Source organism: Eleutherodactylus coqui, chromosome 2 (genome assembly GCF_035609145.1).
Source record: "Eleutherodactylus coqui strain aEleCoq1 chromosome 2, aEleCoq1.hap1, whole genome shotgun sequence".
In the NCBI taxonomy this organism is placed as follows: Eukaryota; Metazoa; Chordata; class Amphibia; order Anura; family Eleutherodactylidae; genus Eleutherodactylus; species Eleutherodactylus coqui.
Genome location: NC_089838.1, coordinates 324,863,684 through 324,885,857, shown reverse-complemented (window position 1 = coordinate 324,885,857; position 22,174 = coordinate 324,863,684). Strand labels below are relative to the sequence as shown.

The following is a 22,174-nucleotide window of genomic DNA, read 5'->3' as shown; positions in this document are numbered from 1 at the left end:
CCACACAAAGTCATGAGAAAGTCCTCTTGCGTATGACTGTTGACTTACAGACAGAGACAGGTGTGATGTAAGGTTCATGAGAAGGAGGACGGTTTTGGAAAACTAATGAGGTGTGTTTTGGAGAATACAGTTGAGCGACGTCTCTGAACTCAGGAGTAGCCCTAACTGTGTCTTAACCTTTTCTTCAACACACGGTCATGAGATAGGCCTCTTGCTTAAGGCTATTGTTTTACAGACAGAGACAGGTGTGGTGTGAGGTTCATGAGAAGAAGTAAGGCTTTGGGAAGTAAGGAGAAGCACTTTTTTAACAATTGACACTACGATATGAAAAAAACTTAAATCAATAAGATAAACCGCATGATTTCTATCAATGCTTTTTCCCAACGCTCTTAAAATCTTAGTTTTCATTGTCCGAACCTTATCTTTATAGAAATAATAGTCTCCATTGAAAATGTGTATGTGTCAAAGCTTTCGAATGTCCTTTTAATTTAGAGCGAATGCAATTATTTCTCTGACTTCTCTTTAAGGCGTATAAAAGATTCCGCTGTGAACAGGATTTGAACCTGTGCGGGGAAACCCCATTGGATTTCAAGTCCAACGCCTTAACCACTCGGCCATCACAGCTGCATTTCCACCTGTTTGTTGGATTTTTTGGGGAAACAGCAGGTTTGGGGGTTTGACATGAAAAAAGTTCAAATCAGTAGGATAAACTGCTTGATTTCTTTCAAAACTTTTTTCCCCCCATTCTTAAAACTTTAGTTTTCATTGGCTAGACCTTGGTTTGGAATCTCTTTTAAATTTAGAGCGCATGCAATTATTTCTCTGAAAGGACTTCTCTTCTCTCAGAGCGTATAAAACATTCCGCTGTGAACAGGATTTGAACCTATGCGGGGAGACCCCATTGGATTTCAAGTCCAACGCCTTAACCACTCGACCATCACAGCTGCATTTCCACCTGTTTGTTGGATTTTTTGGGGAAACAGCAGGTTTGGGGGTTTGACATGAAAAAAGTTCAAATCAGTAGGATAAACTGCTTGATTTCTTTCAAAACTTTTTCCCCCCATTCTTAAAACTTTAGTTTTCATTGGCTAGACCTTGGTTTGGAATCTCTTTTAAATTTAGAGCGCATGCAATTATTTCTCTGAACAGGATTTGAACCTATGCGGGGAGACCCCATTGTATTTCGAGTCCAACGCCTTAACCTCTCAGCCATCACAGCCCATTTTATCTCCACTCATCGGGTGCCTTTTGGATAGTATCGTTGGACAGATTGAAATAAAGCAATGCCCTAATTGTGTCTAGCCCTTTTTTGCCACACAAAGTCATGAGAAAGTCCTCTTGCGTATGACTGTTGACTTACAGACAGAGACAGGTGTGATGTAAGGTTCATGAGAAGGAGGACGGTTTTGGAAAACTAATGAGGTGTGTTTTGGAGAATACAGTTGAGCGACGGCTCTGAACTCAGGAGTAGCCCTAACTGTGTCTTAACCTTTTCTTCAACACACGGTCATGAGATAGGCCTCTTGCTTAAGGCTATTGTTTTACAGACAGAGACAGGTGTGGTGTGAGGTTCATGAGAAGAAGTAAGGCTTTGGGAAGTAAGGAGAAGCACTTTTTTAACAATTGACACTACGATATGAAAAAAACTTAAATCAATAAGATAAACCGCTTGATTTCTATCAATGCTTTTTCCCAACGCTCTTAAAATCTTAGTTTTCATTGTCCGAACCTTATCTTTATAGAGATAATAGTCTCCATTGAAAATGTGTATGTGTCAAAGCTTTCGAATGTCCTTTTAATTTAGAGCGAATGCAATTATTTCTCTGACTTCTCTTTAAGGCGTATAAAAGATTCCGCTGTGAACAGGATTTGAACCTGTGCGGGGAAACCCCATTGGATTTCAAGTCCAACGCCTTAACCACTCGGCCATCACAGCTGCATTTCCACCTGTTTGTTGGATTTTTTGGGGAAACAGCAGGTTTGGGGGTTTGACATGAAAAAAGTTCAAATCAGTAGGATAAACTGCTTGATTTCTTTCAAAACTTTTTTCCCCCCATTCTTAAAACTTTAGTTTTCATTGGCTAGACCTTGGTTTGGAATCTCTTTTAAATTTAGAGCGCATGCAATTATTTCTCTGAACAGGATTTGAACCTATGCGGGGAGACCCCATTGGATTTCGAGTCCAACGCCTTAACCTCTCGGCCATCACAGCCCATTTTATCTCCACTCATCGGGTGCCTTTTGGATAGTATCGTTGGACAGATTGAAATAAAGCACTGCCCTAATTGTGTCTAGCCCTTTTTTGCCACACAAAGTCATGAGAAAGTCCTCTTGCGTATGACTGTTGACTTACAGACAGAGACAGGTGTGATGTAAGGTTCATGAGAAGGAGGACAGTTTTGGAAAACTAATGAGGTGTGTTTTGGAGAATACAGTTGAGCGACGTCTCTGAACTCAGGAGTAGCCCTAACTGTGTCTTAACCTTTTCTTCAACACACGGTCATGAGATAGGCCTCTTGCTTAAGGCTATTGTTTTACAGACAGAGACAGGTGTGGTGTGAGGTTCATGAGAAGAAGTAAGGCTTTGGGAAGTAAGGAGAAGCACTTTTTTAACAATTGACACTACGATATGAAAAAAACTTAAATCAATAAGATAAACCGCTTGATTTCTATCAATGCTTTTTCCCAACGCTCTTAAAATCTTAGTTTTCATTGTCCGAACCTTATCTTTATAGAGATAATAGTCTCCATTGAAAATGTGTATGTGTCTAAGCTTTCGAATGTCCTTTTAATTTAGAGCGAATGCAATTATTTCTCTGACTTCTCTTTAAGGCGTATAAAAGATTCCGCTGTGAACAGGATTTGAACCTGTGTGGGGAAACCCCATTGGATTTCAAGTCCAACGCCTTAACCACTCGGCCATCACACCTGTTTGTTGGATTTTTTGGGGAAACAGCAGGTTTGGGGGTTTGACATGAAAAAAGTTCAAATCCGTAGGATAAACTGCTTGATTTCTTTCAAAACTTTTTCCCCCCCATTCTTAAAACTTTAGTTTTCATTGGCTAGACCTTGGTTTGGAATCTCTTTTAAATTTAGAGCGCATGCAATTATTTCTCTGAAAGGACTTCTCTTCTCTCAAAGCGTATAAAACATTCCGCTGTGAACAGGATTTGAACCTATGCGGGGAGACCCCATTGGATTTCAAGTCCAACGCCTTAACCACTCGGCCATCACAGCTGCATTTCCACCTGTTTGTTGGATTTTTTGGGGAAACAGCAGGTTTGGGGGTTTGACATGAAAAAAGTTCAAATCAGTAGGATAAACTGCTTGATTTCTTTCAAAACTTTTTCCCCCCATTCTTAAAACTTTAGTTTTCATTGGCTAGACCTTGGTTTGGAATCTCTTTTAAATTTAGAGCGCATGCAATTATTTCTCTGAACAGGATTTGAACCTATGCGGGGAGACCCCATTGGATTTCGAGTCCAACGCCTTAACCTCTCGGCCATCACAGCCCATTTTATCTCCACTCATCGGGTGCCTTTTGGATAGTATCGTTGGACAGATTGAAATAAAGCACTGCCCTAATTGTGTCTAGCCCTTTTTTGCCACACAAAGTCATGAGAAAGTCCTCTTGCGTATGACTGTTGACTTACAGACAGAGACAGGTGTGATGTAAGGTTCATGAGAAGGAGGACGGTTTTGGAAAACTAATGAGGTGTGTTTTGGAGAATACAGTTGAGCGACGTCTCTGAACTCAGGAGTAGCCCTAACTGTGTCTTAACCTTTTCTTCAACACACGGTCATGAGATAGGCCTCTTGCTTAAGGCTATTGTTTTACAGACAGAGACAGGTGTGGTGTGAGGTTCATGAGAAGAAGTAAGGCTTTGGGAAGTAAGGAGAAGCACTTTTTTAACAATTGACACTACGATATGAAAAAAACTTAAATCAATAAGATAAACCGCATGATTTCTATCAATGCTTTTTCCCAACGCTCTTAAAATCTTAGTTTTCATTGTCCGAACCTTATCTTTATAGAAATAATAGTCTCCATTGAAAATGTGTATGTGTCAAAGCTTTCGAATGTCCTTTTAATTTAGAGCGAATGCAATTATTTCTCTGACTTCTCTTTAAGGCGTATAAAAGATTCCGCTGTGAACAGGATTTGAACCTGTGCGGGGAAACCCCATTGGATTTCAAGTCCAACGCCTTAACCACTCGGCCATCAGAGCTGCATTTCCACCTGTTTGTTGGATTTTTTGGGGAAACAGCAGGTTTGGGGGTTTGACATGAAACAAGTTCAAATCAGTAGGATAAACTGCTTGATTTCTTTCAAAACTTTTTTCCCCCCATTCTTAAAACTTTAGTTTTCATTGGCTAGACCTTGGTTTGGAATCTCTTTTAAATTTAGAGCGCATGCAATTATTTCTCTGAAAGGACTTCTCTTCTCTCAGAGCGTATAAAACATTCCGCTGTGAACAGGATTTGAACCTATGCGGGGAGACCCCATTGGATTTCGAGTCCAACGCCTTAACCTCTCGGCCATCACAGCCCATTTTATCTCCACTCATCGGGTGCCTTTTGGATAGTATCGTTGGACAGATTGAAATAAAGCACTGCCCTAATTGTGTCTAGCCCTTTTTTGCCACACAAAGTCATGAGAAAGTCCTCTTGCGTATGACTGTTGACTTACAGACAGAGACAGGTGTGATGTAAGGTTCATGAGAAGGAGGACGGTTTTGGAAAACTAATGAGGTGTGTTTTGGAGAATACAGTTGAGCGACGTCTCTGAACTCAGGAGTAGCCCTAACTGTGTCTTAACCTTTTCTTCAACACACGGTCATGAGATAGGCCTCTTGCTTAAGGCTATTGTTTTACAGACAGAGACAGGTGTGGTGTGAGGTTCATGAGAAGAAGTAAGGCTTTGGGAAGTAAGGAGAAGCACTTTTTTAACAATTGACACTACGATATGAAAAAAACTTAAATCAATAAGATAAACCGCTTGATTTCTATCAATGCTTTTTCCCAACGCTCTTAAAATCTTAGTTTTCATTGTCCGAACCTTATCTTTATAGAGATAATAGTCTCCATTGAAAATGTGTATGTGTCAAAGCTTTCGAATGTCCTTTTAATTTAGAGCGAATGCAATTATTTCTCTGACTTCTCTTTAAGGCGTATAAAAGATTCCGCTGTGAACAGGATTTGAACCTGTGTGGGGAAACCCCATTGGATTTCAAGTCCAACGCCTTAACCACTCGGCCATCACAGCTGCATTTCCACCTGTTTGTTGGATTTTTTGGGGAAACAGCAGGTTTGGGGGTTTGACATGAAAAAAGTTCAAATCAGTAGGATAAACTGCTTGATTTCTTTCAAAACTTTTTTCCCCCCATTCTTAAAACTTTAGTTTTCATTGGCTAGACCTTGGTTTGGAATCTCTTTTAAATTTAGAGCGCATGCAATTATTTCTCTGAAAGGACTTCTCTTATCTCAGAGCGTATTAAACATTCCGCTGTGAATAGGATTTGAACCTATGCGGGGAGACCCCATTGGATTTCGAGTCCAACGCCTTAACCTCTCGGCCATCACAGCCCATTTTATCTCCACTCATCGGGTGCCTTTTGGATAGTATCGTTGGACAGATTGAAATAAAGCACTGCCCTAATTGTGTCTAGCCCTTTTTTGCCACACAAAGTCATGAGAAAGTCCTCTTGCGTATGACTGTTGACTTACAGACAGAGACAGGTGTGATGTAAGGTTCATGAGAAGGAGGACAGTTTTGGAAAACTAATGAGGTGTGTTTTGGAGAATACAGTTGAGCGACGTCTCTGAACTCAGGAGTAGCCCTAACTGTGTCTTAACCTTTTCTTCAACACACGGTCATGAGATAGGCCTCTTGCTTAAGGCTATTGTTTTACAGACAGAGACAGGTGTGGTGTGAGGTTCATGAGAAGAAGTAAGGCTTTGGGAAGTAAGGAGAAGCACTTTTTTAACAATTGACACTACGATATGAAAAAAACTTAAATCAATAAGATAAACCGCTTGATTTCTATCAATGCTTTTTCCCAACGCTCTTAAAATCTTAGTTTTCATTGTCCGAACCTTATCTTTATAGAGATAATAGTCTCCATTGAAAATGTGTATGTGTCTAAGCTTTCGAATGTCCTTTTAATTTAGAGCGAATGCAATTATTTCTCTGACTTCTCTTTAAGGCGTATAAAAGATTCCGCTGTGAACAGGATTTGAACCTGTGTGGGGAAACCCCATTGGATTTCAAGTCCAACGCCTTAACCACTCGGCCATCACACCTGTTTGTTGGATTTTTTGGGGAAACAGCAGGTTTGGGGGTTTGACATGAAAAAAGTTCAAATCCGTAGGATAAACTGCTTGATTTCTTTCAAAACTTTTTCCCCCCCATTCTTAAAACTTTAGTTTTCATTGGCTAGACCTTGGTTTGGAATCTCTTTTAAATTTAGAGCGCATGCAATTATTTCTCTGAAAGGACTTCTCTTCTCTCAAAGCGTATAAAACATTCCGCTGTGAACAGGATTTGAACCTATGCGGGGAGACCCCATTGGATTTCAAGTCCAACGCCTTAACCACTCGGCCATCACAGCTGCATTTCCACCTGTTTGTTGGATTTTTTTGGGGAAACAGCAGGTTTGGGGGTTTGACATGAAAAAAGTTCAAATCAGTAGGATAAACTGCTTGATTTCTTTCAAAACTTTTTCCCCCCATTCTTAAAACTTTAGTTTTCATTGGCTAGACCTTGGTTTGGAATCTCTTTTAAATTTAGAGCGCATGCAATTATTTCTCTGAACAGGATTTGAACCTATGCGGGGAGACCCCATTGGATTTCGAGTCCAACGCCTTAACCTCTCGGCCATCACAGCCCATTTTATCTCCACTCATCGGGTGCCTTTTGGATAGTATCGTTGGACAGATTGAAATAAAGCAATGCCCTAATTGTGTCTAGCCCTTTTTTGCCACACAAAGTCATGAGAAAGTCCTCTTGCGTATGACTGTTGACTTACAGACAGAGACAGGTGTGATGTAAGGTTCATGAGAAGGAGGACGGTTTTGGAAAACTAATGAGGTGTGTTTTGGAGAATACAGTTGAGCGACGTCTCTGAACTCAGGAGTAGCCCTAACTGTGTCTTAACCTTTTCTTCAACACACGGTCATGAGATAGGCCTCTTGCTTAAGGCTATTGTTTTACAGACAGAGACAGGTGTGGTGTGAGGTTCATGAGAAGAAGTAAGGCTTTGGGAAGTAAGGAGAAGCACTTTTTTAACAATTGACACTACGATATGAAAAAAACTTAAATCAATAAGATAAACCACTTGATTTCTATCAATGCTTTTTCCCAACGCTCTTAAAATCTTAGTTTTCATTGTCCGAACCTTATCTTTATAGAGATAATAGTCTCCATTGAAAATGTGTATGTGTCAAAGCTTTCGAATGTCCTTTTAATTTAGAGCGAATGCAATTATTTCTCTGACTTCTCTTTAAGGCGTATAAAAGATTCCGCTGTGAACAGGATTTGAACCTGTGCGGGGAAACCCCATTGGATTTCAAGTCCAACGCCTTAACCACTCGGCCATCACAGCTGCATTTCCACCTGTTTGTTGGATTTTTTGGGGAAACAGCAGGTTTGGGGGTTTGACATGAAAAAAGTTCAAATCAGTAGGATAAACTGCTTGATTTCTTTCAAAACTTTTTTCCCCCCATTCTTAAAACTTTAGTTTTCATTGGCTAGACCTTGGTTTGGAATCTCTTTTAAATTTAGAGCGCATGCAATTATTTCTCTGAACAGGATTTGAACCTATGCGGGGAGACCCCATTGGATTTCGAGTCCAACGCCTTAACCTCTCGGCCATCACAGCCCATTTTATCTCCACTCATCGGGTGCCTTTTGGATAGTATCGTTGGACAGATTGCAATAAAGCAATGCCCTAATTGTGTCTAGCCCTTTTTTGCCACACAAAGTCATGAGAAAGTCCTCTTGCGTATGACTGTTGACTTACAGACAGAGACAGGTGTGATGTAAGGTTCATGAGAAGGAGGACGGTTTTGGAAAACTAATGAGGTGTGTTTTGGAGAATACAGTTGAGCGACGTCTCTGAACTCAGGAGTAGCCCTAACTGTGTCTTAACCTTTTCTTCAACACACGGTCATGAGATAGGCCTCTTGCTTAAGGCTATTGTTTTACAGACAGAGACAGGTGTGGTGTGAGGTTCATGAGAAGAAGTAAGGCTTTGGGAAGTAAGGAGAAGCACTTTTTTAACAATTGACACTACGATATGAAAAAAACTTAAATCAATAAGATAAACCGCTTGATTTCTATCAATGCTTTTTCCCAACGCTCTTAAAATCTTAGTTTTCATTGTCCGAACCTTATCTTTATAGAGATAATAGTCTCCATTGAAAATGTGTATGTGTCAAAGCTTTCGAATGTCCTTTTAATTTAGAGCGAATGCAATTATTTCCCTGACTTCTCTTTAAGGCGTATAAAAGATTCCGCTGTGAACAGGATTTGAACCTGTGCGGGGAAACCCCATTGGATTTCAAGTCCAACGCCTTAACCACTCGGCCATCACAGCTGCATTTCCACCTGTTTTTTGGATTTTTTGGGGAAACAGCAGGTTTGGGGGTTTGACATGAAAAAAGTTCAAATCAGTAGGATAAACTGCTTGATTTCTTTCAAAACTTTTTTCCCCCCATTCTTAAAACTTTAGTTTTCATTGGCTAGACCTTGGTTTGGAATCTCTTTTAAATTTAGAGCGCATGCAATTATTTCTCTGAACAGGATTTGAACCTATGCGGGGAGACCCCATTGGATTTCGAGTCCAACGCCTTAACCTCTCGGCCATCACAGCCCATTTTATCTCCACTCATCGGGTGCCTTTTGGATAGTATCGTTGGACAGATTGAAATAAAGCACTGCCCTAATTGTGTCTAGCCCTTTTTTGCCACACAAAGTCATGAGAAAGTCCTCTTGCGTATGACTGTTGACTTACAGACAGAGACAGGTGTGATGTAAGGTTCATGAGAAGGAGGACAGTTTTGGAAAACTAATGAGGTGTGTTTTGGAGAATACAGTTGAGCGACGTCTCTGAACTCAGGAGTAGCCCTAACTGTGTCTTAACCTTTTCTTCAACACACGGTCATGAGATAGGCCTCTTGCTTAAGGCTATTGTTTTACAGACAGAGACAGGTGTGGTGTGAGGTTCATGAGAAGAAGTAAGGCTTTGGGAAGTAAGGAGAAGCACTTTTTTAACAATTGACACTACGATATGAAAAAAACTTAAATCAATAAGATAAACCGCTTGATTTCTATCAATGCTTTTTCCCAACGCTCTTAAAATCTTAGTTTTCATTGTCCGAACCTTATCTTTATAGAGATAATAGTCTCCATTGAAAATGTGTATGTGTCTAAGCTTTCGAATGTCCTTTTAATTTAGAGCGAATGCAATTATTTCTCTGACTTCTCTTTAAGGCGTATAAAAGATTCCGCTGTGAACAGGATTTGAACCCGTGTGGGGAAACCCCATTGGATTTCAAGTCCAACGCCTTAACCACTCGGCCATCACACCTGTTTGTTGGATTTTTTGGGGAAACAGCAGGTTTGGGGGTTTGACATGAAAAAAGTTCAAATCCGTAGGATAAACTGCTTGATTTCTTTCAAAACTTTTTCCCCCCCATTCTTAAAACTTTAGTTTTCATTGGCTAGACCTTGGTTTGGAATCTCTTTTAAATTTAGAGCGCATGCAATTATTTCTCTGAAAGGACTTCTCTTCTCTCAAAGCGTATAAAACATTCCGCTGTGAACAGGATTTGAACCTATGCGGGGAGACCCCATTGGATTTCAAGTCCAACGCCTTAACCACTCGGCCATCACAGCTGCATTTCCACCTGTTTGTTGGATTTTTTTGGGGAAACAGCAGGTTTGGGGGTTTGACATGAAAAAAGTTCAAATCAGTAGGATAAACTGCTTGATTTCTTTCAAAACTTTTTCCCCCCATTCTTAAAACTTTAGTTTTCATTGGCTAGACCTTGGTTTGGAATCTCTTTTAAATTTAGAGCGCATGCAATTATTTCTCTGAACAGGATTTGAACCTATGCGGGGAGACCCCATTGGATTTCGAGTCCAACGCCTTAACCTCTCGGCCATCACAGCCCATTTTATCTCCACTCATCGGGTGCCTTTTGGATAGTATCGTTGGACAGATTGAAATAAAGCACTGCCCTAATTGTGTCTAGCCCTTTTTTGCCACACAAAGTCATGAGAAAGTCCTCTTGCGTATGACTGTTGACTTACAGACAGAGACAGGTGTGATGTAAGGTTCATGAGAAGGAGGACGGTTTTGGAAAACTAATGAGGTGTGTTTTGGAGAATACAGTTGAGCGACGTCTCTGAACTCAGGAGTAGCCCTAACTGTGTCTTAACCTTTTCTTCAACACACGGTCATGAGATAGGCCTCTTGCTTAAGGCTATTGTTTTACAGACAGAGACAGGTGTGGTGTGAGGTTCATGAGAAGAAGTAAGGCTTTGGGAAGTAAGGAGAAGCACTTTTTTAACAATTGACACTACGATATGAAAAAAACTTAAATCAATAAGATAAACCGCATGATTTCTATCAATGCTTTTTCCCAACGCTCTTAAAATCTTAGTTTTCATTGTCCGAACCTTATCTTTATAGAAATAATAGTCTCCATTGAAAATGTGTATGTGTCAAAGCTTTCGAATGTCCTTTTAATTTAGAGCGAATGCAATTATTTCTCTGACTTCTCTTTAAGGCGTATAAAAGATTCCGCTGTGAACAGGATTTGAACCTGTGCGGGGAAACCCCATTGGATTTCAAGTCCAACGCCTTAACCACTCGGCCATCAGAGCTGCATTTCCACCTGTTTGTTGGATTTTTTGGGGAAACAGCAGGTTTGGGGGTTTGACATGAAACAAGTTCAAATCAGTAGGATAAACTGCTTGATTTCTTTCAAAACTTTTTTCCCCCCATTCTTAAAACTTTAGTTTTCATTGGCTAGACCTTGGTTTGGAATCTCTTTTAAATTTAGAGCGCATGCAATTATTTCTCTGAAAGGACTTCTCTTCTCTCAGAGCGTATAAAACATTCCGCTGTGAACAGGATTTGAACCTATGCGGGGAGACCCCATTGGATTTCGAGTCCAACGCCTTAACCTCTCGGCCATCACAGCCCATTTTATCTCCACTCATCGGGTGCCTTTTGGATAGTATCGTTGGACAGATTGAAATAAAGCACTGCCCTAATTGTGTCTAGCCCTTTTTTGCCACACAAAGTCATGAGAAAGTCCTCTTGCGTATGACTGTTGACTTACAGACAGAGACAGGTGTGATGTAAGGTTCATGAGAAGGAGGACGGTTTTGGAAAACTAATGAGGTGTGTTTTGGAGAATACAGTTGAGCGACGTCTCTGAACTCAGGAGTAGCCCTAACTGTGTCTTAACCTTTTCTTCAACACACGGTCATGAGATAGGCCTCTTGCTTAAGGCTATTGTTTTACAGACAGAGACAGGTGTGGTGTGAGGTTCATGAGAAGAAGTAAGGCTTTGGGAAGTAAGGAGAAGCACTTTTTTAACAATTGACACTACGATATGAAAAAAACTTAAATCAATAAGATAAACCGCTTGATTTCTATCAATGCTTTTTCCCAACGCTCTTAAAATCTTAGTTTTCATTGTCCGAACCTTATCTTTATAGAGATAATAGTCTCCATTGAAAATGTGTATGTGTCAAAGCTTTCGAATGTCCTTTTAATTTAGAGCGAATGCAATTATTTCTCTGACTTCTCTTTAAGGCGTATAAAAGATTCCGCTGTGAACAGGATTTGAACCTGTGTGGGGAAACCCCATTGGATTTCAAGTCCAACGCCTTAACCACTCGGCCATCACAGCTGCATTTCCACCTGTTTGTTGGATTTTTTGGGGAAACAGCAGGTTTGGGGGTTTGACATGAAAAAAGTTCAAATCAGTAGGATAAACTGCTTGATTTCTTTCAAAACTTTTTTCCCCCCATTCTTAAAACTTTAGTTTTCATTGGCTAGACCTTGGTTTGGAATCTCTTTTAAATTTAGAGCGCATGCAATTATTTCTCTGAAAGGACTTCTCTTATCTCAGAGCGTATTAAACATTCCGCTGTGAATAGGATTTGAACCTATGCGGGGAGACCCCATTGGATTTCGAGTCCAACGCCTTAACCTCTCGGCCATCACAGCCCATTTTATCTCCACTCATCGGGTGCCTTTTGGATAGTATCGTTGGACAGATTGAAATAAAGCACTGCCCTAATTGTGTCTAGCCCTTTTTTGCCACACAAAGTCATGAGAAAGTCCTCTTGCGTATGACTGTTGACTTACAGACAGAGACAGGTGTGATGTAAGGTTCATGAGAAGGAGGACAGTTTTGGAAAACTAATGAGGTGTGTTTTGGAGAATACAGTTGAGCGACGTCTCTGAACTCAGGAGTAGCCCTAACTGTGTCTTAACCTTTTCTTCAACACACGGTCATGAGATAGGCCTCTTGCTTAAGGCTATTGTTTTACAGACAGAGACAGGTGTGGTGTGAGGTTCATGAGAAGAAGTAAGGCTTTGGGAAGTAAGGAGAAGCACTTTTTTAACAATTGACACTACGATATGAAAAAAACTTAAATCAATAAGATAAACCGCTTGATTTCTATCAATGCTTTTTCCCAACGCTCTTAAAATCTTAGTTTTCATTGTCCGAACCTTATCTTTATAGAGATAATAGTCTCCATTGAAAATGTGTATGTGTCTAAGCTTTCGAATGTCCTTTTAATTTAGAGCGAATGCAATTATTTCTCTGACTTCTCTTTAAGGCGTATAAAAGATTCCGCTGTGAACAGGATTTGAACCTGTGTGGGGAAACCCCATTGGATTTCAAGTCCAACGCCTTAACCACTCGGCCATCACACCTGTTTGTTGGATTTTTTGGGGAAACAGCAGGTTTGGGGGTTTGACATGAAAAAAGTTCAAATCCGTAGGATAAACTGCTTGATTTCTTTCAAAACTTTTTCCCCCCCATTCTTAAAACTTTAGTTTTCATTGGCTAGACCTTGGTTTGGAATCTCTTTTAAATTTAGAGCGCATGCAATTATTTCTCTGAAAGGACTTCTCTTCTCTCAAAGCGTATAAAACATTCCGCTGTGAACAGGATTTGAACCTATGCGGGGAGACCCCATTGGATTTCAAGTCCAACGCCTTAACCACTCGGCCATCACAGCTGCATTTCCACCTGTTTGTTGGATTTTTTTGGGGAAACAGCAGGTTTGGGGGTTTGACATGAAAAAAGTTCAAATCAGTAGGATAAACTGCTTGATTTCTTTCAAAACTTTTTCCCCCCATTCTTAAAACTTTAGTTTTCATTGGCTAGACCTTGGTTTGGAATCTCTTTTAAATTTAGAGCGCATGCAATTATTTCTCTGAACAGGATTTGAACCTATGCGGGGAGACCCCATTGGATTTCGAGTCCAACGCCTTAACCTCTCGGCCATCACAGCCCATTTTATCTCCACTCATCGGGTGCCTTTTGGATAGTATCGTTGGACAGATTGAAATAAAGCAATGCCCTAATTGTGTCTAGCCCTTTTTTGCCACACAAAGTCATGAGAAAGTCCTCTTGCGTATGACTGTTGACTTACAGACAGAGACAGGTGTGATGTAAGGTTCATGAGAAGGAGGACGGTTTTGGAAAACTAATGAGGTGTGTTTTGGAGAATACAGTTGAGCGACGTCTCTGAACTCAGGAGTAGCCCTAACTGTGTCTTAACCTTTTCTTCAACACACGGTCATGAGATAGGCCTCTTGCTTAAGGCTATTGTTTTACAGACAGAGACAGGTGTGGTGTGAGGTTCATGAGAAGAAGTAAGGCTTTGGGAAGTAAGGAGAAGCACTTTTTTAACAATTGACACTACGATATGAAAAAAACTTAAATCAATAAGATAAACCACTTGATTTCTATCAATGCTTTTTCCCAACGCTCTTAAAATCTTAGTTTTCATTGTCCGAACCTTATCTTTATAGAGATAATAGTCTCCATTGAAAATGTGTATGTGTCAAAGCTTTCGAATGTCCTTTTAATTTAGAGCGAATGCAATTATTTCTCTGACTTCTCTTTAAGGCGTATAAAAGATTCCGCTGTGAACAGGATTTGAACCTGTGCGGGGAAACCCCATTGGATTTCAAGTCCAACGCCTTAACCACTCGGCCATCACAGCTGCATTTCCACCTGTTTGTTGGATTTTTTGGGGAAACAGCAGGTTTGGGGGTTTGACATGAAAAAAGTTCAAATCAGTAGGATAAACTGCTTGATTTCTTTCAAAACTTTTTTCCCCCCATTCTTAAAACTTTAGTTTTCATTGGCTAGACCTTGGTTTGGAATCTCTTTTAAATTTAGAGCGCATGCAATTATTTCTCTGAACAGGATTTGAACCTATGCGGGGAGACCCCATTGGATTTCGAGTCCAACGCCTTAACCTCTCGGCCATCACAGCCCATTTTATCTCCACTCATCGGGTGCCTTTTGGATAGTATCGTTGGACAGATTGAAATAAAGCACTGCCCTAATTGTGTCTAGCCCTTTTTTGCCACACAAAGTCATGAGAAAGTCCTCTTGCGTATGACTGTTGACTTACAGACAGAGACAGGTGTGATGTAAGGTTCATGAGAAGGAGGACGGTTTTGGAAAACTAATGAGGTGTGTTTTGGAGAATACAGTTGAGCGACGTCTCTGAACTCAGGAGTAGCCCTAACTGTGTCTTAACCTTTTCTTCAACACACGGTCATGAGATAGGCCTCTTGCTTAAGGCTATTGTTTTACAGACAGAGACAGGTGTGGTGTGAGGTTCATGAGAAGAAGTAAGGCTTTGGGAAGTAAGGAGAAGCACTTTTTTAACAATTGACACTACGATATGAAAAAAACTTAAATCAATAAGATAAACCGCATGATTTCTATCAATGCTTTTTCCCAACGCTCTTAAAATCTTAGTTTTCATTGTCCGAACCTTATCTTTATAGAAATAATAGTCTCCATTGAAAATGTGTATGTGTCAAAGCTTTCGAATGTCCTTTTAATTTAGAGCGAATGCAATTATTTCTCTGACTTCTCTTTAAGGCGTATAAAAGATTCCGCTGTGAACAGGATTTGAACCTGTGCGGGGAAACCCCATTGGATTTCAAGTCCAACGCCTTAACCACTCGGCCATCAGAGCTGCATTTCCACCTGTTTGTTGGATTTTTTGGGGAAACAGCAGGTTTGGGGGTTTGACATGAAACAAGTTCAAATCAGTAGGATAAACTGCTTGATTTCTTTCAAAACTTTTTTCCCCCCATTCTTAAAACTTTAGTTTTCATTGGCTAGACCTTGGTTTGGAATCTCTTTTAAATTTAGAGCGCATGCAATTATTTCTCTGAAAGGACTTCTCTTCTCTCAGAGCGTATAAAACATTCCGCTGTGAACAGGATTTGAACCTATGCGGGGAGACCCCATTGGATTTCGAGTCCAACGCCTTAACCTCTCGGCCATCACAGCCCATTTTATCTCCACTCATCGGGTGCCTTTTGGATAGTATCGTTGGACAGATTGAAATAAAGCACTGCCCTAATTGTGTCTAGCCCTTTTTTGCCACACAAAGTCATGAGAAAGTCCTCTTGCGTATGACTGTTGACTTACAGACAGAGACAGGTGTGATGTAAGGTTCATGAGAAGGAGGACGGTTTTGGAAAACTAATGAGGTGTGTTTTGGAGAATACAGTTGAGCGACGTCTCTGAACTCAGGAGTAGCCCTAACTGTGTCTTAACCTTTTCTTCAACACACGGTCATGAGATAGGCCTCTTGCTTAAGGCTATTGTTTTACAGACAGAGACAGGTGTGGTGTGAGGTTCATGAGAAGAAGTAAGGCTTTGGGAAGTAAGGAGAAGCACTTTTTTAACAATTGACACTACGATATGAAAAAAACTTAAATCAATAAGATAAACCGCTTGATTTCTATCAATGCTTTTTCCCAACGCTCTTAAAATCTTAGTTTTCATTGTCCGAACCTTATCTTTATAGAGATAATAGTCTCCATTGAAAATGTGTATGTGTCAAAGCTTTCGAATGTCCTTTTAATTTAGAGCGAATGCAATTATTTCTCTGACTTCTCTTTAAGGCGTATAAAAGATTCCGCTGTGAACAGGATTTGAACCTGTGTGGGGAAACCCCATTGGATTTCAAGTCCAACGCCTTAACCACTCGGCCATCACAGCTGCATTTCCACCTGTTTGTTGGATTTTTTGGGGAAACAGCAGGTTTGGGGGTTTGACATGAAAAAAGTTCAAATCAGTAGGATAAACTGCTTGATTTCTTTCAAAACTTTTTTCCCCCCATTCTTAAAACTTTAGTTTTCATTGGCTAGACCTTGGTTTGGAATCTCTTTTAAATTTAGAGCGCATGCAATTATTTCTCTGAAAGGACTTCTCTTATCTCAGAGCGTATTAAACATTCCGCTGTGAATAGGATTTGAACCTATGCGGGGAGACCCCATTGGATTTCGAGTCCAACGCCTTAACCTCTCGGCCATCACAGCCCATTTTATCTCCACTCATCGGGTGCCTTTTGGATAGTATCGTTGGACAGATTGAAATAAAGCACTGCCCTAATTGTGTCTAGCCCTTTTTTGCCACACAAAGTCATGAGAAAGTCCTCTTGCGTATGACTGTTGACTTACAGACAGAGACAGGTGTGATGTAAGGTTCATGAGAAGGAGGACGGTTTTGGAAAACTAATGAGGTGTGTTTTGGAGAATACAGTTGAGCGACGTCTCTGAACTCAGGAGTAGCCCTAACTGTGTCTTAACCTTTTCTTCAACACACGGTCATGAGATAGGCCTCTTGCTTAAGGCTATTGTTTTACAGACAGAGACAGGTGTGGTGTGAGGTTCATGAGAAGAAGTAAGGCTTTGGGAAGTAAGGAGAAGCACTTTTTTAACAATTGACACTACGATATGAAAAAAACTTAAATCAATAAGATAAACCGCATGATTTCTATCAATGCTTTTTCCCAACGCTCTTAAAATCTTAGTTTTCATTGTCCGAACCTTATCTTTATAGAAATAATAGTCTCCATTGAAAATGTGTATGTGTCAAAGCTTTCGAATGTCCTTTTAATTTAGAGCGAATGCAATTATTTCTCTGACTTCTCTTTAAGGCGTATAAAAGATTCCGCTGTGAACAGGATTTGAACCTGAGCAGGTTTGGGGGTTTGACATGAAAAAAGTTCAAATCAGTAGGATAAACTGCTTGATTTCTTTCAAAACTTTTTCCCCCCATTCTTAAAACTTTAGTTTTCATTGGCTAGACCTTGGTTTGGAATCTCTTTTAAATTTAGAGCGCATGCAATTATTTCTCTGAACAGGATTTGAACCTATGCGGGGAGACCCCATTGGATTTCGAGTCCAACGCCTTAACCTCTCGGCCATCACAGCCCATTTTATCTCCACTCATCGGGTGCCTTTTGGATAGTATCGTTGGACAGATTGAAATAAAGCATTGGATTTCAAGTCCAACGCCTTAACCACTCGGCCATCACAGCTGCATTTCCACCTGTTTGTTGGATTTTTTGGGGAAACAGCAGGTTTGGGGGTTTGACATGAAAAAAGTTCAAATCAGTAGGATAAACTGCTTGATTTCTTTCAAAACTTTTTCCCCCCATTCTTAAAACTTTAGTTTTCATTGGCTAGACCTTGGTTTGGAATCTCTTTTAAATTTAGAGCGCATGCAATTATTTCTCTGAACAGGATTTGAACCTATGCGGGGAGACCCCATTGGATTTCGAGTCCAACGCCTTAACCTCTCGGCCATCACAGCCCATTTTATCTCCACTCATCGGGTGCCTTTTGGATAGTATCGTTGGACAGATTGAAATAAAGCAATGCCCTAATTGTGTCTAGCCCTTTTTTGCCACACAAAGTCATGAGAAAGTCCTCTTGCGTATGACTGTTGACTTACAGACAGAGACAGGTGTGATGTAAGGTTCATGAGAAGGAGGACGGTTTTGGAAAACTAATGAGGTGTGTTTTGGAGAATACAGTTGAGCGACGTCTCTGAACTCAGGAGTAGCCCTAACTGTGTCTTAACCTTTTCTTCAACACACGGTCATGAGATAGGCCTCTTGCTTAAGGCTATTGTTTTACAGACAGAGACAGGTGTGGTGTGAGGTTCATGAGAAGAAGTAAGGCTTTGGGAAGTAAGGAGAAGCACTTTTTTAACAATTGACACTACGATATGAAAAAAACTTAAATCAATAAGATAAACCGCTTGATTTCTATCAATGCTTTTTCCCAACGCTCTTAAAATCTTAGTTTTCATTGTCCGAACCTTATCTTTATAGAGATAATAGTCTCCATTGAAAATGTGTATGTGTCAAAGCTTTCGAATGTCCTTTTAATTTAGAGCGAATGCAATTATTTCTCTGACTTCTCTTTAAGGCGTATAAAAGATTCCGCTGTGAACAGGATTTGAACCTGTGCGGGGAAACCCCATTGGATTTCAAGTCCAACGCCTTAACCACTCGGCCATCACAGCTGCATTTCCACCTGTTTGTTGGATTTTTTGGGGAAACAGCAGGTTTGGGGGTTTGACATGAAAAAAGTTCAAATCAGTAGGATAAACTGCTTGATTTCTTTCAAAACTTTTTTCCCCCCATTCTTAAAACTTTAGTTTTCATTGGCTAGACCTTGGTTTGGAATCTCTTTTAAATTTAGAGCGCATGCAATTATTTCTCTGAAAGGTCTTCTCTTCTCTCAGAGCGTATAAAACATTCCGCTGTGAACAGGATTTGAACCTATGCGGGGAGACCCCATTGGATTTCGAGTCCAACGCCTTAACCTCTCGGCCATCACAGCCCATTTTATCTCCACTCATCGGTTGCCTTTTGGATAGTATCGTTGGACAGATTGAAATAAAGCACTGCCCTAATTGTGTCTAGCCCTTTTTTGCCACACAAAGTCATGAGAAAGTCCTCTTGCGTATGACTGTTGACTTACAGACAGAGACAGGTGTGATGTAAGGTTCATGAGAAGGAGGACGGTTTTGGAAAACTAATGAGGTGTGTTTTGGAGAATACAGTTGAGCGACGTCTCTGAACTCAGGAGTAGCCCTAACTGTGTCTTAACCTTTTCTTCAACACACGGTCATGAGATAGGCCTCTTGCTTAAGGCTATTGTTTTACAGACAGAGACAGGTGTGGTGTGAGGTTCATGAGAAGAAGTAAGGCTTTGGGAAGTAAGGAGAAGCACTTTTTTAACAATTGACACTACGATATGAAAAAAACTTAAATCAATAAGATAAACCGCTTGATTTCTATCAATGCTTTTTCCCAACGCTCTTAAAATCTTAGTTTTCATTGTCCGAACCTTATCTTTATAGAGATAATAGTCTCCATTGAAAATGTGTATGTGTCAAAGCTTTCGAATGTCCTTTTAATTTAGAGCGAATGCAATTATTTCTCTGACTTCTCTTTAAGGCGTATAAAAGATTCCGCTGTGAACAGGATTTGAACCTGTGCGGGGAAACCCCATTGGATTTCAAGTCCAACGCCTTAACCACTCGGCCATCACAGCTGCATTTCCACCTGTTTGTTGGATTTTTTGGGGAAACAGCAGGTTTGGGGGTTTGACATGAAAAAAGTTCAAATCAGTAGGATAAACTGCTTGATTTCTTTCAAAACTTTTTTCCCCCCATTCTTAAAACTTTAGTTTTCATTGGCTAGACCTTGGTTTGGAATCTCTTTTAAATTTAGAGCGCATGCAATTATTTCTCTGAAAGGACTTCTCTTCTCTCAGAGCGTATAAAACATTCCGCTGTGAACAGGATTTGAACCTATGCGGGGAGACCCCATTGGATTTCAAGTCCAACGCCTTAACCACTCGGCCATCACAGCTGCATTTCCACCTGTTTGTTGGATTTTTTGGGGAAACAGCAGGTTTGGGGGTTTGACATGAAAAAAGTTCAAATCAGTAGGATAAACTGCTTGATTTCTTTCAAAACTTTTTCCCCCCATTCTTAAAACTTTAGTTTTCATTGGCTAGACCTTGGTTTGGAATCTCTTTTAAATTTAGAGCGCATGCAATTATTTCTCTGAACAGGATTTGAACCTATGCGGGGAGACCCCATTGGATTTCGAGTCCAACGCCTTAACCTCTCGGCCATCACAGCCCATTTTATCTCCACTCATCGGGTGCCTTTTGGATAGTATCGTTGGACAGATTGAAATAAAGCACTGCCCTAATTGTGTCTAGCCCTTTTTTGCCACACAAAGTCATGAGAAAGTCCTCTTGCGTATGACTGTTGACTTACAGACAGAGACAGGTGTGATGTAAGGTTCATGAGAAGGAGGACGGTTTTGGAAAACTAATGAGGTGTGTTTTGGAGAATACAGTTGAGCGACGTCTCTGAACTCAGGAGTAGCCCTAACTGTGTCTTAACCTTTTCTTCAACACACGGTCATGAGATAGGCCTCTTGCTTAAGGCTATTGTTTTACAGACAGAGACAGGTGTGGTGTGAGGTTCATGAGAAGAAGTAAGGCTTTGGGAAGTAAGGAGAAGCACTTTTTTAACAATTGACACTACGATATGAAAAAAACTTAAATCAATAAGATAAACCGCATGATTTCTATCAATGCTTTTTCCCAACGCTCTTAAAATCTTAGTTTTCATTGTCCGAACCTTATCTTTATAGAAATAATAGTCTCCATTGAAAATGTGTATGTGTCAAAGCTTTCGAATGTCCTTTTAATTTAGAGCGAATGCAATTATTTCTCTGACTTCTCTTTAAGGCGTATAAAAGATTCCGCTGTGAACAGGATTTGAACCTGTGCGGGGAAACCCCATTGGATTTCAAGTCCAACGCCTTAACCACTCGGCCATCAGAGCTGCATTTCCACCTGTTTGTTCGATTTTTTGGGGAAACAGCAGGTTTGGGGGTTTGACATGAAAAAAGTTCAAATCAGTAGGATAAACTGCTTGATTTCTTTCAAAACTTTTTTCCCCCCATTCTTAAAACTTTAGTTTTCATTGGCTAGACCTTGGTTTGGAATCTCTTTTAAATTTAGAGCGCATGCAATTATTTCTCTGAAAGGACTTCTCTTCTCTCAGAGCGTATAAAACATTCCGCTGTGAACAGGATTTGAACCTATGCGGGGAGACCCCATTGGATTTCAAGTCCAACGCCTTAACCACTCGGCCATCACAGCTGCATTTCCACCTGTTTGTTGGATTTTTTGGGGAAACAGCAGGTTTGGGGGTTTGACATGAAAAAAGTTCAAATCAGTAGGATAAACTGCTTGATTTCTTTCAAAACTTTTTCCCCCCATTCTTAAAACTTTAGTTTTCATTGGCTAGACCTTGGTTTGGAATCTCTTTTAAATTTAGAGCGCATGCAATTATTTCTCTGAAAGGACTTCTCTTCTCTCAGAGCGTATAAAACATTCCGCTGTGAACAGGATTTGAACCTATGCGGGGAGACCCCATTGGATTTCAAGTCCAACGCCTTAACCACTCGGCCATCACAGCTGCATTTCCACCTGTTTGTTGGATTTTTTGGGGAAACAGCAGGTTTGGGGGTTTGACATGAAAAAAGTTCAAATCAGTAGGATAAACTGCTTGATTTCTTTCAAAACTTTTTCCCCCCATTCTTAAAACTTTAGTTTTCATTGGCTAGACCTTGGTTTGGAATCTCTTTTAAATTTAGAGCGCATGCAATTATTTCTCTGAACAGGATTTGAACCTATGCGGGGAGACCCCATTGGATTTCGAGTCCAACGCCTTAACCTCTCGGCCATCACAGCCCATTTTATCTCCACTCATCGGGTGCCTTTTGGATAGTATCGTTGGACAGATTGAAATAAAGCACTGCCCTAATTGTGTCTAGCCCTTTTTTGCCACACAAAGTCATGAGAAAGTCCTCTTGCGTATGACTGTTGACTTACAGACAGAGACAGGTGTGATGTAAGGTTCATGAGAAGGAGGACGGTTTTGGAAAACTAATGAGGTGTGTTTTGGAGAATACAGTTGAGCGACGTCTCTGAACTCAGGAGTAGCCCTAACTGTGTCTTAACCTTTTCTTCAACACACGGTCATGAGATAG

The 22,174-nt window shown here is 40.4% G+C and overlaps 45 non-coding genes across 45 annotated transcripts; all 45 read right to left on the bottom strand.

Annotated features, from left to right (window-relative positions):
• Positions 1–542: 542 nt before the first annotated feature.
• TRNAS-UGA (transfer RNA serine (anticodon UGA)) lies at positions 543–624 on the bottom strand. The gene has a single exon. It is a non-coding gene; the product is annotated as a tRNA-Ser (tRNA).
• A 238-nt stretch (positions 625–862) lies between these two features.
• TRNAS-UGA (transfer RNA serine (anticodon UGA)) lies at positions 863–944 on the bottom strand. The gene has a single exon. It is a non-coding gene; the product is annotated as a tRNA-Ser (tRNA).
• A 910-nt stretch (positions 945–1,854) lies between these two features.
• TRNAS-UGA (transfer RNA serine (anticodon UGA)) lies at positions 1,855–1,936 on the bottom strand. The gene has a single exon. It is a non-coding gene; the product is annotated as a tRNA-Ser (tRNA).
• Positions 1,937–2,130: 194 nt separating this feature from the next.
• On the bottom strand, positions 2,131–2,212 carry TRNAS-CGA (transfer RNA serine (anticodon CGA)). The gene has a single exon. It is a non-coding gene; the product is annotated as a tRNA-Ser (tRNA).
• Positions 2,213–2,847: 635 nt separating this feature from the next.
• On the bottom strand, positions 2,848–2,929 carry TRNAS-UGA (transfer RNA serine (anticodon UGA)). Its single transcript has one exon. It is a non-coding gene; the product is annotated as a tRNA-Ser (tRNA).
• A 226-nt stretch (positions 2,930–3,155) lies between these two features.
• Positions 3,156–3,237, bottom strand: TRNAS-UGA (transfer RNA serine (anticodon UGA)). The gene has a single exon. It is a non-coding gene; the product is annotated as a tRNA-Ser (tRNA).
• A 193-nt stretch (positions 3,238–3,430) lies between these two features.
• Positions 3,431–3,512, bottom strand: TRNAS-CGA (transfer RNA serine (anticodon CGA)). The gene has a single exon. It is a non-coding gene; the product is annotated as a tRNA-Ser (tRNA).
• A 635-nt stretch (positions 3,513–4,147) lies between these two features.
• On the bottom strand, positions 4,148–4,229 carry TRNAS-UGA (transfer RNA serine (anticodon UGA)). The gene has a single exon. It is a non-coding gene; the product is annotated as a tRNA-Ser (tRNA).
• A 238-nt stretch (positions 4,230–4,467) lies between these two features.
• Positions 4,468–4,549, bottom strand: TRNAS-CGA (transfer RNA serine (anticodon CGA)). Its single transcript has one exon. It is a non-coding gene; the product is annotated as a tRNA-Ser (tRNA).
• Positions 4,550–5,184: 635 nt separating this feature from the next.
• On the bottom strand, positions 5,185–5,266 carry TRNAS-UGA (transfer RNA serine (anticodon UGA)). Its single transcript has one exon. It is a non-coding gene; the product is annotated as a tRNA-Ser (tRNA).
• Positions 5,267–5,504: 238 nt separating this feature from the next.
• On the bottom strand, positions 5,505–5,586 carry TRNAS-CGA (transfer RNA serine (anticodon CGA)). Its single transcript has one exon. It is a non-coding gene; the product is annotated as a tRNA-Ser (tRNA).
• A 635-nt stretch (positions 5,587–6,221) lies between these two features.
• TRNAS-UGA (transfer RNA serine (anticodon UGA)) lies at positions 6,222–6,303 on the bottom strand. The gene has a single exon. It is a non-coding gene; the product is annotated as a tRNA-Ser (tRNA).
• Positions 6,304–6,529: 226 nt separating this feature from the next.
• Positions 6,530–6,611, bottom strand: TRNAS-UGA (transfer RNA serine (anticodon UGA)). Its single transcript has one exon. It is a non-coding gene; the product is annotated as a tRNA-Ser (tRNA).
• Positions 6,612–6,805: 194 nt separating this feature from the next.
• Positions 6,806–6,887, bottom strand: TRNAS-CGA (transfer RNA serine (anticodon CGA)). The gene has a single exon. It is a non-coding gene; the product is annotated as a tRNA-Ser (tRNA).
• Positions 6,888–7,522: 635 nt separating this feature from the next.
• Positions 7,523–7,604, bottom strand: TRNAS-UGA (transfer RNA serine (anticodon UGA)). The gene has a single exon. It is a non-coding gene; the product is annotated as a tRNA-Ser (tRNA).
• Positions 7,605–7,798: 194 nt separating this feature from the next.
• Positions 7,799–7,880, bottom strand: TRNAS-CGA (transfer RNA serine (anticodon CGA)). The gene has a single exon. It is a non-coding gene; the product is annotated as a tRNA-Ser (tRNA).
• A 635-nt stretch (positions 7,881–8,515) lies between these two features.
• On the bottom strand, positions 8,516–8,597 carry TRNAS-UGA (transfer RNA serine (anticodon UGA)). The gene has a single exon. It is a non-coding gene; the product is annotated as a tRNA-Ser (tRNA).
• Positions 8,598–8,791: 194 nt separating this feature from the next.
• Positions 8,792–8,873, bottom strand: TRNAS-CGA (transfer RNA serine (anticodon CGA)). Its single transcript has one exon. It is a non-coding gene; the product is annotated as a tRNA-Ser (tRNA).
• Positions 8,874–9,508: 635 nt separating this feature from the next.
• On the bottom strand, positions 9,509–9,590 carry TRNAS-UGA (transfer RNA serine (anticodon UGA)). Its single transcript has one exon. It is a non-coding gene; the product is annotated as a tRNA-Ser (tRNA).
• Positions 9,591–9,816: 226 nt separating this feature from the next.
• Positions 9,817–9,898, bottom strand: TRNAS-UGA (transfer RNA serine (anticodon UGA)). Its single transcript has one exon. It is a non-coding gene; the product is annotated as a tRNA-Ser (tRNA).
• A 194-nt stretch (positions 9,899–10,092) lies between these two features.
• On the bottom strand, positions 10,093–10,174 carry TRNAS-CGA (transfer RNA serine (anticodon CGA)). Its single transcript has one exon. It is a non-coding gene; the product is annotated as a tRNA-Ser (tRNA).
• A 635-nt stretch (positions 10,175–10,809) lies between these two features.
• On the bottom strand, positions 10,810–10,891 carry TRNAS-UGA (transfer RNA serine (anticodon UGA)). The gene has a single exon. It is a non-coding gene; the product is annotated as a tRNA-Ser (tRNA).
• Positions 10,892–11,129: 238 nt separating this feature from the next.
• Positions 11,130–11,211, bottom strand: TRNAS-CGA (transfer RNA serine (anticodon CGA)). Its single transcript has one exon. It is a non-coding gene; the product is annotated as a tRNA-Ser (tRNA).
• Positions 11,212–11,846: 635 nt separating this feature from the next.
• TRNAS-UGA (transfer RNA serine (anticodon UGA)) lies at positions 11,847–11,928 on the bottom strand. Its single transcript has one exon. It is a non-coding gene; the product is annotated as a tRNA-Ser (tRNA).
• A 238-nt stretch (positions 11,929–12,166) lies between these two features.
• On the bottom strand, positions 12,167–12,248 carry TRNAS-CGA (transfer RNA serine (anticodon CGA)). Its single transcript has one exon. It is a non-coding gene; the product is annotated as a tRNA-Ser (tRNA).
• Positions 12,249–12,883: 635 nt separating this feature from the next.
• TRNAS-UGA (transfer RNA serine (anticodon UGA)) lies at positions 12,884–12,965 on the bottom strand. The gene has a single exon. It is a non-coding gene; the product is annotated as a tRNA-Ser (tRNA).
• Positions 12,966–13,191: 226 nt separating this feature from the next.
• On the bottom strand, positions 13,192–13,273 carry TRNAS-UGA (transfer RNA serine (anticodon UGA)). Its single transcript has one exon. It is a non-coding gene; the product is annotated as a tRNA-Ser (tRNA).
• Positions 13,274–13,467: 194 nt separating this feature from the next.
• TRNAS-CGA (transfer RNA serine (anticodon CGA)) lies at positions 13,468–13,549 on the bottom strand. The gene has a single exon. It is a non-coding gene; the product is annotated as a tRNA-Ser (tRNA).
• Positions 13,550–14,184: 635 nt separating this feature from the next.
• Positions 14,185–14,266, bottom strand: TRNAS-UGA (transfer RNA serine (anticodon UGA)). The gene has a single exon. It is a non-coding gene; the product is annotated as a tRNA-Ser (tRNA).
• A 194-nt stretch (positions 14,267–14,460) lies between these two features.
• TRNAS-CGA (transfer RNA serine (anticodon CGA)) lies at positions 14,461–14,542 on the bottom strand. The gene has a single exon. It is a non-coding gene; the product is annotated as a tRNA-Ser (tRNA).
• Positions 14,543–15,177: 635 nt separating this feature from the next.
• Positions 15,178–15,259, bottom strand: TRNAS-UGA (transfer RNA serine (anticodon UGA)). Its single transcript has one exon. It is a non-coding gene; the product is annotated as a tRNA-Ser (tRNA).
• Positions 15,260–15,497: 238 nt separating this feature from the next.
• On the bottom strand, positions 15,498–15,579 carry TRNAS-CGA (transfer RNA serine (anticodon CGA)). The gene has a single exon. It is a non-coding gene; the product is annotated as a tRNA-Ser (tRNA).
• A 635-nt stretch (positions 15,580–16,214) lies between these two features.
• TRNAS-UGA (transfer RNA serine (anticodon UGA)) lies at positions 16,215–16,296 on the bottom strand. The gene has a single exon. It is a non-coding gene; the product is annotated as a tRNA-Ser (tRNA).
• A 238-nt stretch (positions 16,297–16,534) lies between these two features.
• TRNAS-CGA (transfer RNA serine (anticodon CGA)) lies at positions 16,535–16,616 on the bottom strand. Its single transcript has one exon. It is a non-coding gene; the product is annotated as a tRNA-Ser (tRNA).
• Positions 16,617–17,431: 815 nt separating this feature from the next.
• TRNAS-CGA (transfer RNA serine (anticodon CGA)) lies at positions 17,432–17,513 on the bottom strand. The gene has a single exon. It is a non-coding gene; the product is annotated as a tRNA-Ser (tRNA).
• Positions 17,514–17,813: 300 nt separating this feature from the next.
• Positions 17,814–17,895, bottom strand: TRNAS-CGA (transfer RNA serine (anticodon CGA)). The gene has a single exon. It is a non-coding gene; the product is annotated as a tRNA-Ser (tRNA).
• A 635-nt stretch (positions 17,896–18,530) lies between these two features.
• TRNAS-UGA (transfer RNA serine (anticodon UGA)) lies at positions 18,531–18,612 on the bottom strand. The gene has a single exon. It is a non-coding gene; the product is annotated as a tRNA-Ser (tRNA).
• A 238-nt stretch (positions 18,613–18,850) lies between these two features.
• On the bottom strand, positions 18,851–18,932 carry TRNAS-CGA (transfer RNA serine (anticodon CGA)). Its single transcript has one exon. It is a non-coding gene; the product is annotated as a tRNA-Ser (tRNA).
• A 635-nt stretch (positions 18,933–19,567) lies between these two features.
• TRNAS-UGA (transfer RNA serine (anticodon UGA)) lies at positions 19,568–19,649 on the bottom strand. The gene has a single exon. It is a non-coding gene; the product is annotated as a tRNA-Ser (tRNA).
• A 238-nt stretch (positions 19,650–19,887) lies between these two features.
• On the bottom strand, positions 19,888–19,969 carry TRNAS-UGA (transfer RNA serine (anticodon UGA)). Its single transcript has one exon. It is a non-coding gene; the product is annotated as a tRNA-Ser (tRNA).
• A 193-nt stretch (positions 19,970–20,162) lies between these two features.
• TRNAS-CGA (transfer RNA serine (anticodon CGA)) lies at positions 20,163–20,244 on the bottom strand. Its single transcript has one exon. It is a non-coding gene; the product is annotated as a tRNA-Ser (tRNA).
• A 635-nt stretch (positions 20,245–20,879) lies between these two features.
• TRNAS-UGA (transfer RNA serine (anticodon UGA)) lies at positions 20,880–20,961 on the bottom strand. The gene has a single exon. It is a non-coding gene; the product is annotated as a tRNA-Ser (tRNA).
• Positions 20,962–21,199: 238 nt separating this feature from the next.
• TRNAS-UGA (transfer RNA serine (anticodon UGA)) lies at positions 21,200–21,281 on the bottom strand. Its single transcript has one exon. It is a non-coding gene; the product is annotated as a tRNA-Ser (tRNA).
• A 237-nt stretch (positions 21,282–21,518) lies between these two features.
• On the bottom strand, positions 21,519–21,600 carry TRNAS-UGA (transfer RNA serine (anticodon UGA)). Its single transcript has one exon. It is a non-coding gene; the product is annotated as a tRNA-Ser (tRNA).
• Positions 21,601–21,793: 193 nt separating this feature from the next.
• Positions 21,794–21,875, bottom strand: TRNAS-CGA (transfer RNA serine (anticodon CGA)). Its single transcript has one exon. It is a non-coding gene; the product is annotated as a tRNA-Ser (tRNA).
• Between the last annotated feature and the right edge of the window lie 299 nt (positions 21,876–22,174).